Source organism: Perognathus longimembris, chromosome 28, assembly GCF_023159225.1.
Source record: "Perognathus longimembris pacificus isolate PPM17 chromosome 28, ASM2315922v1, whole genome shotgun sequence".
NCBI lineage: Eukaryota > Metazoa > Chordata > Mammalia > Rodentia > Heteromyidae > Perognathus > Perognathus longimembris.
This window is the reverse complement of record NC_063188.1, coordinates 105,332,839-105,347,024: the sequence shown is the minus strand read 5'-3', so window position 1 is coordinate 105,347,024 and position 14,186 is coordinate 105,332,839. Positions and strand designations below refer to the sequence as shown.

General features: G+C 45.5%; 1 long non-coding RNA gene and 1 pseudogene across 1 annotated transcript; one reads left to right on the top strand and one right to left on the bottom strand.

The window, feature by feature from the left end:
• Positions 1 to 1,357: 1,357 nt before the first annotated feature.
• On the top strand, positions 1,358 to 6,567 carry LOC125343743 (annotated as a pseudogene).
• Positions 6,568 to 8,439: 1,872 nt separating this feature from the next.
• On the bottom strand, positions 8,440 to 9,367 carry LOC125343895. Its single transcript, XR_007209382.1, has 3 exons — positions 9,140 to 9,367; positions 8,536 to 8,540; positions 8,440 to 8,454 (listed from the first exon to the last, which is right to left on the bottom strand). It is a non-coding gene; the product is annotated as an uncharacterized LOC125343895 (long non-coding RNA).
• Between the last annotated feature and the right edge of the window lie 4,819 nt (positions 9,368 to 14,186).

Below are 14,186 nucleotides of genomic sequence, written 5' to 3'. Positions count from 1 at the left end.
TTAGAGCTAAGAATCCATTGTCCAATCCTCTATTACAAATGTTTAAATCTTTTTTCTTCTAAAATGTCAGTTTAAACTCTCCTATTCAGGTCTTTGGTCCATTTGAGTTAATTTTTGTATATGGTGTGAGTTATGAAACAAATTTTATTCTTTGGCATGTAATACTTTTTGTTGCCGAAAATCAATTTTGTATATACTTACTCTTAAAAACACAGAAAAGATTACTCTTATTTTTTTCCTTTATTGTCAAAGTATAGAGGGGTTACAGTTTCATATGTAAGGCAGTGAGTACATTTCTTGTTTAACTTGTTACCTCCTCCTTCATTTTCCCCCGTCTCCCCCTTTTCCCTCCCCCCATGAGTTATACAGTTATACAGTTGGTTTACACCAAATGATTTTGTAAGTATTGCATTTGCAATTGTTTGTCTTTTTATCCTTTGTCTCTCGATTTTGCTATTCCCTCTCCCTACTCTAGGTCGAATACACGTATATACAGTATCCAGGGCACTAAGATGAGATACAGTGATATCGAAGGTAAAACCACGGGAAGGGAATATGAGAGGGGAAAAAAGGGCATGGTTTCACATGGCTTGTTGAAAATAATTACAACAATGATATAACATTTGTTTCCATAATGTGGAGTTCATTTCACTTAGCATCATCTTATGTGTTCATAAGGGCATAGCTATTGGACTATTGTGATCTTCTGCTATGACTAGCCTAAACATCTACTACTAAAATATATGTAGAACTCAAAGGATTAAATTCCTCCAAAACAAATCCTCAAAGAACCAACAGCTCCCTCAACATGTGGGCTAAAGACCTAAAAAGAAACTTCTCTGAAGAGAAAATGAGAATGGCCAAGAGACACATGAAGAAGTGCTCAACATCGCTGGCCATAAAGGAAATTGAAATCAAAACAACAATGAGATTCCACCTCACCCCAATAAGAATGTCCAATATCAGGAAAACTAACAATAACAAATTCTGGAGGGGATGTGGCCAAAAGGGAACCCTACATCATTGTTGGTGGGAGTATAAACTGGTTCAGCCACTCTGGAAAGCGGTATGGAGATTGATTCCGCAGAAGGCTAAACATAGAGCTCCCCTATGACCCAGCAACCCCACTTTTTGGCATCCACCCAAAAGATTACAAGCAAGAACACACTAAAGCCAGCAGCACAACAATGTTCATCGCAGCACAATTTCTCATTGCTAAAATATGGAGCCAACCCAGATGCCCCTCAGTAGACGAGTGGATCAGGAAAATGTGGTGGCTATACACAATGGAATTCTATACCTCTATCAGAAAGAATGACATTGGAAAATCGCCGGTGACCCGATGGACGCAATTCCTTCTACTTGTTCCAGAACCCTGGGAGGCAAGCAGCTAGGGCTGGGGGCGGGGGGCGGCCCTGGTGAAGGGGCTGTGGGGGTACGCTGGGGAAGACTGCTGTGGTGGCTGCATCAGCAGTGGGATTGGCAAGAAACCACTAAAAAGTTCCTGTGGAAACAAAGTAAAAGAGCATAAGAATATAATGGATAGAGAGGAGAAAACCTACGGCGGCTGGGAAGGCCCTAGTGCCATGTATGTCAAGTTAATATCTTCTGATGGTCACAAATTTATTGTAAAGAGAGCATGCACGAACCTCAGGAACAATAAGACCCATGTGGACTGGCCCAGGTCAGTTTGCTTAGAAGGAAACCAATGAGATCAATTTGAGAGCAATCCTTTCACATGTGCTACCAGTAGTGTGCATGATTTTTACCTACAAGGTTCGCTACATTAACAGCTCCACCGAGAGTCCTGAATTCCCAATTGCACCTGAAATTGCACTGGAACTGCTGATGGCTGCGAACTTCCCAGATTGTTAAATAAAATAAATTATAATAAACTGTTAATTTTTTCAGTATTTAATACCTGTCGTTCAGTTAGTAATTTTTTCACATTTACCTGTTGCCTGTATGCAATTGAACTATAAAAAGTTAATTGCAAAGCAGATTATCTTCTGTCCTTTTGCACAGCAATCGGAGTTGAAATTTATTTGCTATATTGACAAGTTAAGGATGTTGTCACAAACTAAGAAATAAACAAATAATGGCAATTCATAGGTCGTTTTGCTTTATCCTTTGGATGTGACATTTAAAAGAGAACAATCATGATAAAATACTGAAATGTAGGTATAAATGAACATGTCCTACAAATAATGGGGCTAAGTATTTCTATGTTTTTAGTGTTTTTGTAAAAATATTTTGATCTTATAGCTGCTTCTTATAGCACTACTAGAGTTATGAAAATAATTACATGGAAAACTTGTTTACAAGTCAGCCAAATTATTGATTTTTATAACTCAAAAGGATTAAGAGTTGAAATTTCTTGTGTTTTTTGATAAACTGCAGTATTGTTTTAAGTGCACCTTGTGTTTTGTTTATTGCTACAACTCAAGGTCTTTATTTAAAAGACATTTGGGAAGTTATTCGGTACAAGTTTTACAGTAGTAATTGAACTATAACCAGATGGTCAACAAGTAAACTACATAACTAAAGAGTTCTTGTGCATTGTTCATTTTGGGCAATTCAAAGTATTGTCCTTATGTTGATTCTAAAGCTTCCTTTCTTGAGATTACACTTGTTTAAATGTATTTTAAAATACTCTGAGCTTTATCTAGATCTTACGAGCTAGACTTTTCTGAACTAGTCTAGTCTTCCTCCATTTAGTTGGACTGTCCTAAGAATCTTACCATGCACCAATAGTATATGAATTATCTATGAACATGTTTCAATAAATATACTTCAATCAAAAAAAGAATGACATTGCCCCATTCATAAGGAAATGAAAGGACTTAGAAAATATCATACTAAGTGAAGTGAGCCAGACCCAAAGAAACATGGACTCTATGGTTTCCCTCATAGGAAATAATTAGTGTTAGGTTTTTAAAGTAGGTAGCCGGTAAAGGAGAACGCCACGCACTATTCAGGCAGGAAAGAAAGTTTATTACTGAACTGCTGGCCTGTGGCCAAGATGATCCATGGCCGGAGAGAAGGGAGAGAGAGGGAGAGAGAGGGAGGGAGAGGGAGGGAGAGGGAGGGAGAGGGAGGGAGAGGGAGGGAGAGGGAGGGAGAGGGAGAGGGAGGGAGGGAGGGAGGGAGGGAGGGGGAGGGGGAGAGAGAGAGAGAGAGAGAGAGAGAGACCCCCACCCAGCCATGCCTTATATCTAGGGCAGGGGCAAGGGGTGTGGCCAGGTGGATTAGGATGTGGCCTCAGGAAAAGGGGAGGTAACTGCCTCCAGGTCTGCAGGTTACCCAGGTAACTGGGTGGAGACTTAATGAGGTGGGGGCAGCTACATGGAGCCCTCAGGGAGAGGACTTAACATTTAGTACATGTGTTTTTATTTTTTGTCAATAAGGTTTCATTCACCTAAATTCTGGTCACATTATTTCTGGGATTTTTTTTTCCCCTCATCTTTCTCCACTTGTAGCTTTTGAGAAAAGGGGGCAATGGCATGACACATAGCTGATTCCTGGCCAATCAGAGCATTTTATTCCTTCAGCCATAATGATTGTTAGAAAAAGGCATGCCACTTAGGTTAAAACATTAATCCCAAAGTTAATCCCTGAATGAGGCTAGCACTACAGGACAATGGATGTTTGCCTTTGGATTTGAACCTTAGAGGATGAATAGCTAGAGCTTTTGGCTTTAATGATTTTCTATGAAGACTCTGGGTAAAAGCCAATATAGAAGATAGTAGAGTCAAAGAACGGGAGTAAAAATAAGCCCTAATGATATAACTTGAAATTCTGGATCAATCTTTTCATAATGCCAACTTTCTGGAGGTTTGGTTTTTTTGTTTGTTGTGTGTGTGTGTGTGTGTGTGTGTGTGTGTGTGTGTGTGTGTGTGTGTTGTCAGTGGTATGGCTTCAACTCTGGGGCCTAGGCACTGTCCCTGTGAGGTGCCAGACTTTGAAGTCAGGCCCCACCACGTGAACCCCATTTTAGAATCGAACCCTGAGCCAATTAGATTTGTACCTGTGTTCTAATCTTGCTTGCACAGCTGATTGTTGTAACCTTGTTCTTTGCCTTTATAAACCCTGTGTAATCACAGCTCGGGGCTCCCTCCTAACCTCCGCTGTGTCGGTGGGTAGGACAAGGCCCGAGTTGGCAGCTCGTTAAATAAAGCCTTGCCTTGCTTTTGCATTTCGGAGTGTCTGAATCTCGGTGGTCTTCTTGGGGGTGGTCTTGTGACTTGGCACAACATTTGAGGTTTCGTCCGGGATCGCCCCAGAGACCCCGAGATCCCAGACTCCGAAGGTAAGAAAACAGCTCTGTTCATTTGTCTTGTCCTGTAATTTGTCTGTTTGTCTGTTTTGCTTTTGCTTATACTTGTAGGGCGGGAGTCAGTTTGGTTTTTGGCCGGAACTGACCAGGAGGGCCTCCTAAACGAGACTCAACCCGCCCACCTTGTACTTGGGTCTGCTCCTTCTGCTTATCTGGCAGGAGGTTGTGGGCCAACTTGGGAGATCTCCAACTCGTAACTCGGGTCCACTCCTTCTGCACCCTTGCAGGAGGTTGTGGGCCAACTCGGGTCCATTCCTTCTGCACCCTTGTAGGAGGTTGTGGGCCAGCTTGGGAGATCAACTCGTAGCTTTTCTTGTTCTCAGGCCTGTGTGTTTTCCTCCTTTTTTATTGTTTTGTTTTTTGTAGCCTTTTGGACTGAACTTCTGATCAGAGCTATGGATAACGTTCTATCTTGAGGACCTCCATCTAGCTCCCTAGACTTGATCCTAGCTCACTGGAGGGAGGTTAAGGAGATAGCTCAGAACCAAGGTGTGGCCCTTAAAAAGGAAAAGTGGATCACCCTGTGCAAGTCAGAATGGTCCACGTTTGAGGAAATTGAGGGAGCTTTGACATAGGGAGGAAGCACGGAGGAGGAAATGTTTCCCGCTCCATACTCCCCATCCCAGTTAACTCTACAAGAGGACTCTGAGGAAAATGTTTCAGCTGTGCCCTCCGCTCCGGAGGGTCCTGCCCAGTCAACTCGCTGGCGCCGACAGCCCAGGACACGGACGCATCAGCCCCAGGTCCAAGTCCTGACCCGCAGCCGCCGACAGGGTGGATGTAGGGCCAGCCCAAGCCACCCACAGGTGGCAGGGAGTGACCTCACCATGCTGCGCTGTCATCTCTGTGTTGTTTGTAAGTCTAACAGTCTCTTTTGTGTCAAACCTGCATAGCTCATTGGAAAGATGTACAGGCGATGGTTCACAATCAGAGTGTGAGTGTCCACAGAAAGAACTCTAGGGGGACCCCCACCCAGCCTTCTTAAGCAGAAAATTGTTTGGTGCGCTAAAATGTTTTACTAAGACTAAAAATGTTTTACTAAAACTATCAATCCCTGGAAAATGAGGCTGGAGAATGCTAAAATCATTTGTTAAAGGTTTTTGTCTTAAAATGTATGGCCGATGCTTATTCAGTGCGCTTTAAGATCTTTTGAAAATGTATGTGTGTGTGCATGTGAGTGTGAACATGTTCAAGACTGCAGTATGATGCAAAACTAAGTTTAAATTCAAAGGTCTTCATGCCATGCAGTAACTGGGACTGAAGAAAAAAAAAAAAAGAGGCTCTTTTGAAACAAGCAGCCCGTAAGCAAAGGGCGGCACCTGGTTTCAGATTGCCTGTGAGCTTCAGTTTTTCCAATGCAGATAAAAGCTAAAGTGTTGTGTTAGTGTTAAAAAGGCTTTGGAAATCAAGAATACATTTCTAGATAAGAAATTTGGAAGTAAAATTGTCCTAAATAATTATTGCAAAGTGAGAAAAGGAGAATTATGGCTACCAAAATGTTTAATTGCCATTCCAGCTTCTTTGTAGGTTTTTTGTAACAGTTTCCAGCAGGCCCACAGAGAAGCACAGGTGATTCCTACAAGTTTGTCAAGATCTAATACTGACCCTTAATAAGTTCCAGGTAAGAGAGCATGCTTAAAAACTACTTCTGTGTGGACCACCTTGTTGCTTATAATTGGAGTAAAGTGGCCCCTTATAAGACTCATTGATCTGAATCTGCGGTTCGAAGCCAGCCCGGGCAAAGAAAGGTCCCTGTGAGAGACTTGTCTCTAATCAGCCAGCAGAGTGCTGGGAACGGAGTAGTGTGGAGCTCAAAAGTGGTACGGTACTAGTCTTGAGCTGGAGAGCTGAGGGACAGCACTCAGGCCCTGAGTCCAAGTCGAAAGTCACTCCTCCTGGGACAAAAGTGATGGAGCATCCAGAGGCAGTAAGCCACTGCTTGGATGGCAGAGATGGTGTCAGATCCTAGAGTCACTACTGTTGGCCTTTCAAAAGTTAAAGCCGGGAAGTCCTAGAAGAATAGTTCATGAGCATGCCTTTCCAGTGCCCATGTCTGTCTACTGGGCAGGAATTTGCCAGTCATATGTGATAGTGGCTGGTAAGGGTAAGTTTGTTAAATGAGAGGATAGATTAAAATCTCACCCCCCGCATTTACTCAAAGCCCTGACTGGCAGTAAGAATTTTAAGTTGATACATCTGTTTAGGAAAGAAAGCTTGTAGACCTGAGATTGTGTTGTGTCCTTATTGAGATCTGTTAAAGGCCTGTCAGCTTGCCAATGCCCCCAATCAACAGATTAACCACGGTGGAGGGGACCCTGGACGGCATCACCACTTGGGTTCATTGCTTCCACGCCAGGCCAGCTGACCCCTTTGCCCTGGATGACAACTACCATGATGGAACATGGGAGGTCTCCAAGCACCCAGCTGGGCCACTTCGCCTTCGCCTCAAGAAAAGAAAGTTAGACTGAATATTGTTATAATTTTCTTTTTGCCTTCTTTCCTTACTACCCTGGCTAGTGTTAATGTTATTTTGGCAGCTCACTCCAAAGTGAGGTGAATCCTGCAGTCCCTTGGTAAAGTAGACTAGGGTTACAGGTTCCTGGCTGGGTGAGGTCAACGCCCCTGAGTCAGCCTGAAGAAGTTACAGAAGATGGATGATCTTCACCCATTAGCCCCCCTTTAAAACCGAGGGACCAGAGTTATTTTCGGATACTACTTTTGGCCCTACTGGCCCATGCCTTACCTCTATATCATCCCCTAGACATGCAAGCCATTGAAATGGACAGAATGGAGCCATGATTGGCTCCCAAGGTACCAAAAAGAAAAAGGGGGAAATGAGGTGCCAGACTTTGAAGTCAGGCCCCACCACGTGAACCCCATTTTAGAATCGAACCCTGAGCCAATTAGATTTGTACCTGTGTTCTAATCTTGCTTGCACAGCTGATTGTTGTAACCTTGTTCTTTGCCTTTATAAGCCCTGTGTAATCACAGCTCGGGGCTTCCTCCTAACCTCCGCTGTGTCGGTGGGTAGGACGAGGCTCGAGTTGGCAGCTCGTTAAATAAAGCCTTGCCTTGCTTTTGCATTTCGGAGTGTCTGAATCTCGGTGGTCTTCTTGGGGGTGGTCTTGCGACTTGGCACAACACCTGAGCTCTTCAGCTCAAAGCTAGTGCTCTACCACTTGAGCCACAGTGCCACTTCCAGTTTTCTGGTAGTTAATTGGAGATAAGAATCTCACAGACTTTCCTGCTGGGGTTGGCTTTGAACCATGATCCTCAGACCTTAGCCTCCTGAGTAGCTAGGATTACAGGCGTGATCCACCAGCACCTGGTTCTGGAATTTTTAATTATATGAACTACAGTTACAAGGTCCAAGGCAGGGAGATTCTATGTCCCTCCAAGAGTCCACCACTCAGACAGTCTCAAGCAAAAAGATGGGTTTACTGGGGAAGCAAAAAGTGAACTGACCAGCCAGGATGCAGCCCAGACTCAGGAGCTGAAACTGCGACCCTAAAGAAGCGGGCTGACGGGCCAGGGACATAGGGCAGACTTGGGAGCTGCCACCATGACCCCAAGCAGTCCTCAAATTGGGGTTTATAAAGGTAAAAGTGAAGCACAGATGTAGGGGATTGATGTAGGGGGCAGAGCAAGCAACAAACAAGCCATTTACAGAAGCAGAATTTTGGGGTGAAGTTGACCTAATCAACTCCCCCCAACATTTCTTACCATGTTTCCCTAATCAAGATGGAGTCAGCCTAGTCAAACCCCTAACTTATTAATTAACATTGAAGGCTGTATACTGGATGGGTAGCACCATCAGTTTTATGGCCCCCAATTTTTTGTACAAATGACAATGCAATAACATATGGGCCAATCCAGTTTCCTGTGCTCCTAAGTGCCTAAAGTTGGCCAGTGATATCTGTGAGGTCCACCCCCAGGAGGGCTCCCTGCAGGTGCTCTCACCTATTTAAAGCTCCATCCAGTTACCGAGGTAACTGGCATACCTGGAGGCAGTTACCTCCCTCCCTTCTGAGGTCACACCCCAACCCATTTGGACACACCCTAATACACTTGAACACAGCTCCCAGCTCCCACTTCAAGCATCGCTTGGGAGTGACTCTCTAGCCTGCCCAGGTGCTTTATCCAATTTTCTTTTTTTTTTTTTTGGCCAGTCCTGGGCCTTGGACTCAGGGCCTGAGCACTGTCCCTGGCTTCTTCCCGCTCAAGGCTAGCACTCTGCCACATGAGCCACAGCGCCGCTTCTGGCCGTTTTTTCTGTATATGTGGTGCTGGGGAATCGAACCTAGGGCCTCGTATATCCGAGGCAGGCACTCTTGCCACTAGGCTATATCCCCAGCCCCAATTTTCTTAATAGAGCTAGTCAACTCCAGTCAACTCAGAGTGGGAAGGTTACCACAGAAAGAATGTCCCCACAAGATCTTAGTTTCAGCAGATCCAAAGCAGCCTTCCAGCAAGAATCAGCTGCATGTGATGAAGACCCATCTGCTTTTATGATGATAGGGGAGCTCAGGGTGAAAATGTAGATCCTTCCAGATGACTGTCAGGCTGCCCTTGATCTCAACCCAAACAGGATGGGCAGGAGACGTGGCGGCAGCAGGCAGCAGTGGCTCCTAGTGGCTTCAACAGAATGTCACACCTTCTGCTGGGTTGCCTGCAACTTTCTGTATAGACTGGTTAAAGAACCATCTCTCACAAGTGCAAGTCTCCACCCTTGTACATTTGTTACTGCTGTTTTCCATGCTTCTAGTTCATCCTGCCTCATCTTCCCAAAAACGACGCCAGGACCTTGATCTTAAGGGGAGCTGAGGGGCAAAGATCATCCATCTTCTGTAACTACTTCAGGCTGACTCAGGGACGCTGACCCTACCTAGCCAGGAACCTATAACCTTACTTAGCCTACTTTCCCAAGGAGTTACCAGCATCAGATGTCCATCAGCTGCTTTACTCCAGACTGGAAGTTACATTCAACAGTTAACTTTTAACAACTCTACAGACCTCTTCTTGGGCTACAACATTGTAGTCTTTTAGCACTCTGGTTTGCAGAAGCATTTTCCTGACTGGCTGGGGAAACTGATATCCGATAGCCTAACAATGCCTAAATTACCTTTGCAGGCCTTAGATAGATCTCAATAAAGACACAATATCAGGTCCACAAGCTTCCTTTCCTGTATAGATATGCCAGCTCAAAATTCACTCAGTTAGGGCTTTGAGTCAATGCAGGTGGTTGGGATTTTAAACTATACCCTCATTTGACAAACTTGGCTTTACTACCCACTACCACAGATGACTGACAAGTTCCTGCCCAATTACAAAGTAGACAGACACGGGCATTAGAAAGGCATGCTTACCAACTATTCTTCTAGGACCTCCCAGCTCTGAGTAACTTTTGAAAGGCCAAACACAAGTGACTCTAGGATCTGACACCATCTCTGCCATCCCAGCAGTGGCTTACTGCCTCTGGATGCTCCATCACTTTTTTCCCAGGAGTGACTTTTCCACTTTCAGGGTCGCTGGACTTGAACTTGGGGCCTGAGTGCTGTACCTCAGCTCATCATCCCAAGGCTAACACTCTGCCACTTTGAGCTCCACACAACTCACAACTCTGTTCCCAGCACTCTTCTGGCTGATTAGAGATGAAGACTCTCACAGGGACTTTTCTCTCCCCGGGCTGGCTTCGAACCGCAGATTTCAGATCATAAGTCTTACAAAAGGCCACTTTACTCCAATTAAAAGAAACAACGTGGTCCACACAGAAGTAGTTTTTAAGCATGCTCTTACCCGGAACTTACTAAGGGTCAAAGTTACCTCTGACAAATTTGTAGGAATCGTCTGTCCTCTGTGGGCTTTGCTTCAGGCTGCTTGTTTTAAAAGAGCCATTTTTTTACATTTTCAGTCCGAGTTTCTGCCTAGAAGACCTTTGAACTCAAATGACAATTTTTTCTTAATTACAAGCACCAGAGTTACAACACAAGAATCCAGACTTAGCATCTTCGCTTTTTCAATACATCCAAATTGAAAAACAGCACAGAAGTCAAGTTACATCATGCAAATAAACCTTTTTTAATACTCCTTTAAGATTTTCCAATTTTAATCCATCCTAAGGGACAGTTTTAGAAATACCAGTTTTTACCATCAGGATTCCAGTGTTCATTTGAAAGCAAAAGACAGGACGAGGAAAGGCCTCCATTGGCCTGTCCTACAGAACGGGCAAATACTCATTCCACTCCTAAGAGCTTGATGAACTGCCTTGGTGCCAGCTTGCCCTCTTCCACCAAGCATGGACTCCCCCCAGGACCTGTCCCACCACGCGTGGATTCCAGACTAGGACCTGTGCCACCACGTGGACTGGCTAAGCTACACCTTTGCCAGTTCACCCCTCACTCCTGAGGATAGGCACACAGGCCTGCCCCAGGCTTTTCCTGTCCTTTCCTATTGATCTCTGAATAAGAAAGAGAAACCCAAGCAGTTCTTTAACAATGATAAACATTAATGTCCAAATTTCTATCATTTAGTCCCAAACTTTAACAGTAGAAATAAATTTCAAGTTCCCAATGCCTTTTGCTAAACCAAATAGCTTGATCACACTGCAAACAGCCTATGAATTAAGATACCAAATTTTTCAACCACAAATTAGAGAGATCTTTTTAACTGTTGTTTCTCTTTAAAAACAATGCAATATCCTTTTAGACTTTTGGTAACGCCCAAACTTGATGACCTTTTTGAAACTCACCCATTTTTACATCATGCTGACAATTTTTAATCTTGAACATGTTCATACATACACACTCATGCAATAAGATCTTAAAGAGCACAAAAATGAACATTAGGCCATACATTTTCAGTGGCAAGAGATACATTTGCCAATCTTACACTTGCAGGTGATCAAGACAAATGGTTTTAGCATTCTCCAGCCTTATTTTCCAGGGCTTGCTTGTGTTAGCAAGGCATTTTAGCATCAAATACTTTTCTTCTGGAGAAAGCTGGGTGGGGGTTCCCTGGACTAAGACTCAGCCCACCCAGTACTTGACTCTAGTCTCAGCCCAGTTTTGACTAGAGCATTTTACAGATCAATTGACCCTTTAAGCACCTTCAGTTGGAAGAAGGGCAGTTACTTAAGGCTGATCTCTTAGCCTACCAGGTGACCTGACTATCTTAGGCCAATTTTATCCAGGAGCACTTCACAATTTTAATTTGTTAACTTTAGCTAGATATTAGTTAGTAGTACAATGTCCTCAGCTGCCTGCACTCTCAACTGCCTCATTGCAGAAGGGGACACAGTACAAAGCAGGCTGTGATTCCCCTATAGAGACACAAGACTGAGCACAACAAGAGAGTCAAGGCAAACCCAGAATTCAGGAAAACATATAATACAAAACAGGACAGAGACATAGAAACTTACTTCCGGAAGATTTCTAAGTAACTCCAAGGTTGTTTCTTTTCCTTTTTCTTGGATGGCAAGTCTGGCATTGCCAAACTGGCTGTCAGGGGGTGCTTTTTCCTACCCCAGCCTTTTTGTCCATGAACAAGTGAAAAGGCTTATGGATATTCTCCTGGCCCTTTGGTAACTTCCACATTCCTTTTCTGCTACTTCCTCTTTCCTTCTCTGGCCTCCTCTCATGGGGCTCAAACTCTTCTTCTCTGTTCTCCTTAGACAAATTGATTGGGCGCTTTCCAGTGGCCTGGAGACCCCAGAAGAGTCTGGAGCAGCTCCCTACAGGCGAATTCGGGTTCCAGTCTGGATTCTGGGAGGGGAGGGCTTCCTCTGGCTCAAGGGGGTCTTCTGATGGCCTGCCATTGTGTCCCAGGAGCAGCTTCTTGGCTTCCGGAGAATCCGGCCTTTCTCTTCAGTGGTGAAGAGGACGTCTAAGAATTGCTGGGCCTTGGCCCAGGTGGCTCAATGAGTCAGAAAAAGAGTTTCTAACAAAGAGGTTAGTGCTTGAGGCTTCTTGAGGAGGGGGGATTCCGATGTTTCCAATTGAATAGATCATTAGAGGAGAAGGGGACATGAATTTCATAAAAGGATCTCCCTCCTCCTCCTCCTCCTCCTCCTCCTCCTCCCCCCTCCTCCTCCTCCCCCTCCTCCCCCCTCCTCCCCCTCCTCCCCCTCCTCACCTCCTCCCCCTCCTCCCCCTCCTCCCCCTCCTCCTCCTCCTCCTCCTCCCAGAATGGCCTTTGGCTGTTGAGGAAGCAGTGGCCATGATTCAAGGCCAAAACAGTGGTTGAAGTCTTCTTGGGACCAAGGACCACCCACCCAGTGCCAAGGGTGGACCATGCAAGCCAGCAGAAAGTAGTCAGCTTTCCTGGGAAGACACAATCACCAGATAACTTAGCTCTTTTTTTTTTTTTCAAAATCTTTAACATGATATAAGACCAAGTCTAGGCGAAGTTCCTCAGCGGATGCTGCTTGTCCCATGTCTTCCTATAAAATATGTCCAATCAAGGCATGGGAATATGGCCTAGAGGCAAGAGTACTTGCCTCGTATACATGAAGCCCTGGGTTCAATTCCCCAGTACCACATATATAGAAAACGTCCAGAAGTGGCACTGTGGCTCAAGTGGCAGAGTGCTAGCCTTGAGCAAAGAGAAGCCGGGGACCGTGCTCAGGCCCTGAGTTCAAGCCCCAGGACTGGCAAAACCGTGTGTGTGTGTGTCCAATCACAATAATAGCAAGCAAAAGCAGAATCAAGAACAGACTCAGGGGCTGGGGATATGGCCTAGTGGCAAGAGTGCCTGCCTCGGATACACGAGGCCCTAGGTTCGATTCCCCAGCACCACATATACAGAAAACGGCCAGAAGCGGCGCTGTGGCTCATGTGGCAGAGTGCTAGCCTTGAGCGGGAAGAAGCCAGGGACAGTGCTCAGGCCCTGAGTCCAAGGCCCAGGACTGGCCAAAAAAAAAAAAAAAAGAACAGACTCAGACACAACCATACACAGAACGAGGAACAAGATCAACATACATGTCCTCCACTATGAGGACCTTGAGAAGGGGTTCAAGGCGTGCCTTGACCACCCTGGCCTTAGAGAGCTCCTGCGTGCAGCTTCTCTCTGTCTCAGGCCTGCAGACAGTGCACCTTCAGATTCAGACGGACCCACCCAGTTGGGCCCACAGACAGATTGGCCAACAAAGCTCAGACACATACACCGCCCAAGGTTTCCTTTCTTCACCAGGGCATCTCCCCCCACTCCCAAAAGAAGGTGGTTAAGGACTCTTCACGGTCAGAAAACCAAGAAATGTTACGGGGTCTGAGGAGGGGAGCTTCCATGTTCCCCCAAGAGTCCACCACTCAGAGACAGTCTCAAGCAAAAAAGATGGGTTTATCGGGGAAGCAAAAAGCGAACTGACCAGCCAGGATGCAGCCCAGACTCAGGAGCTGAAACTGCGTCCCTAAAGAAGCGGGCTGACAGGCCAGGGACATAGGGCAGACTCGGGAGCTGCCACCGTGACCCCGAGCAGTCCTCAAATTGGGGTTTATAAAGGTAAAAGTGAAGCACAGATGTAGGAGGTTGACACAGGGGGCAGGCAAGTAACAAACAAACAAAGCAAGCGTGGCACAGATGTTGGCACAGGGGGTAGAGCAAGGAACAAACAAGTTAAGCCATTTACAGAAGCAGAATTTTGGGGTCAGGTTTGTTAGCATTCCCCCCCCCCCACACACACCTGAGGTCCTCAGCTCCTCCCATTGGCCCCCAGATCCACCCACACCTAAACTCCCTGCCAATAACTATAATGGGCCAGTCCTACTCCCCATTAAGACCTACCTACTTCCCCTCTAGCCCCAGAGAAGCTGCCACCTGGATAAGGTGCAGACGCCATGTTGCTCCCTCTCCCGTG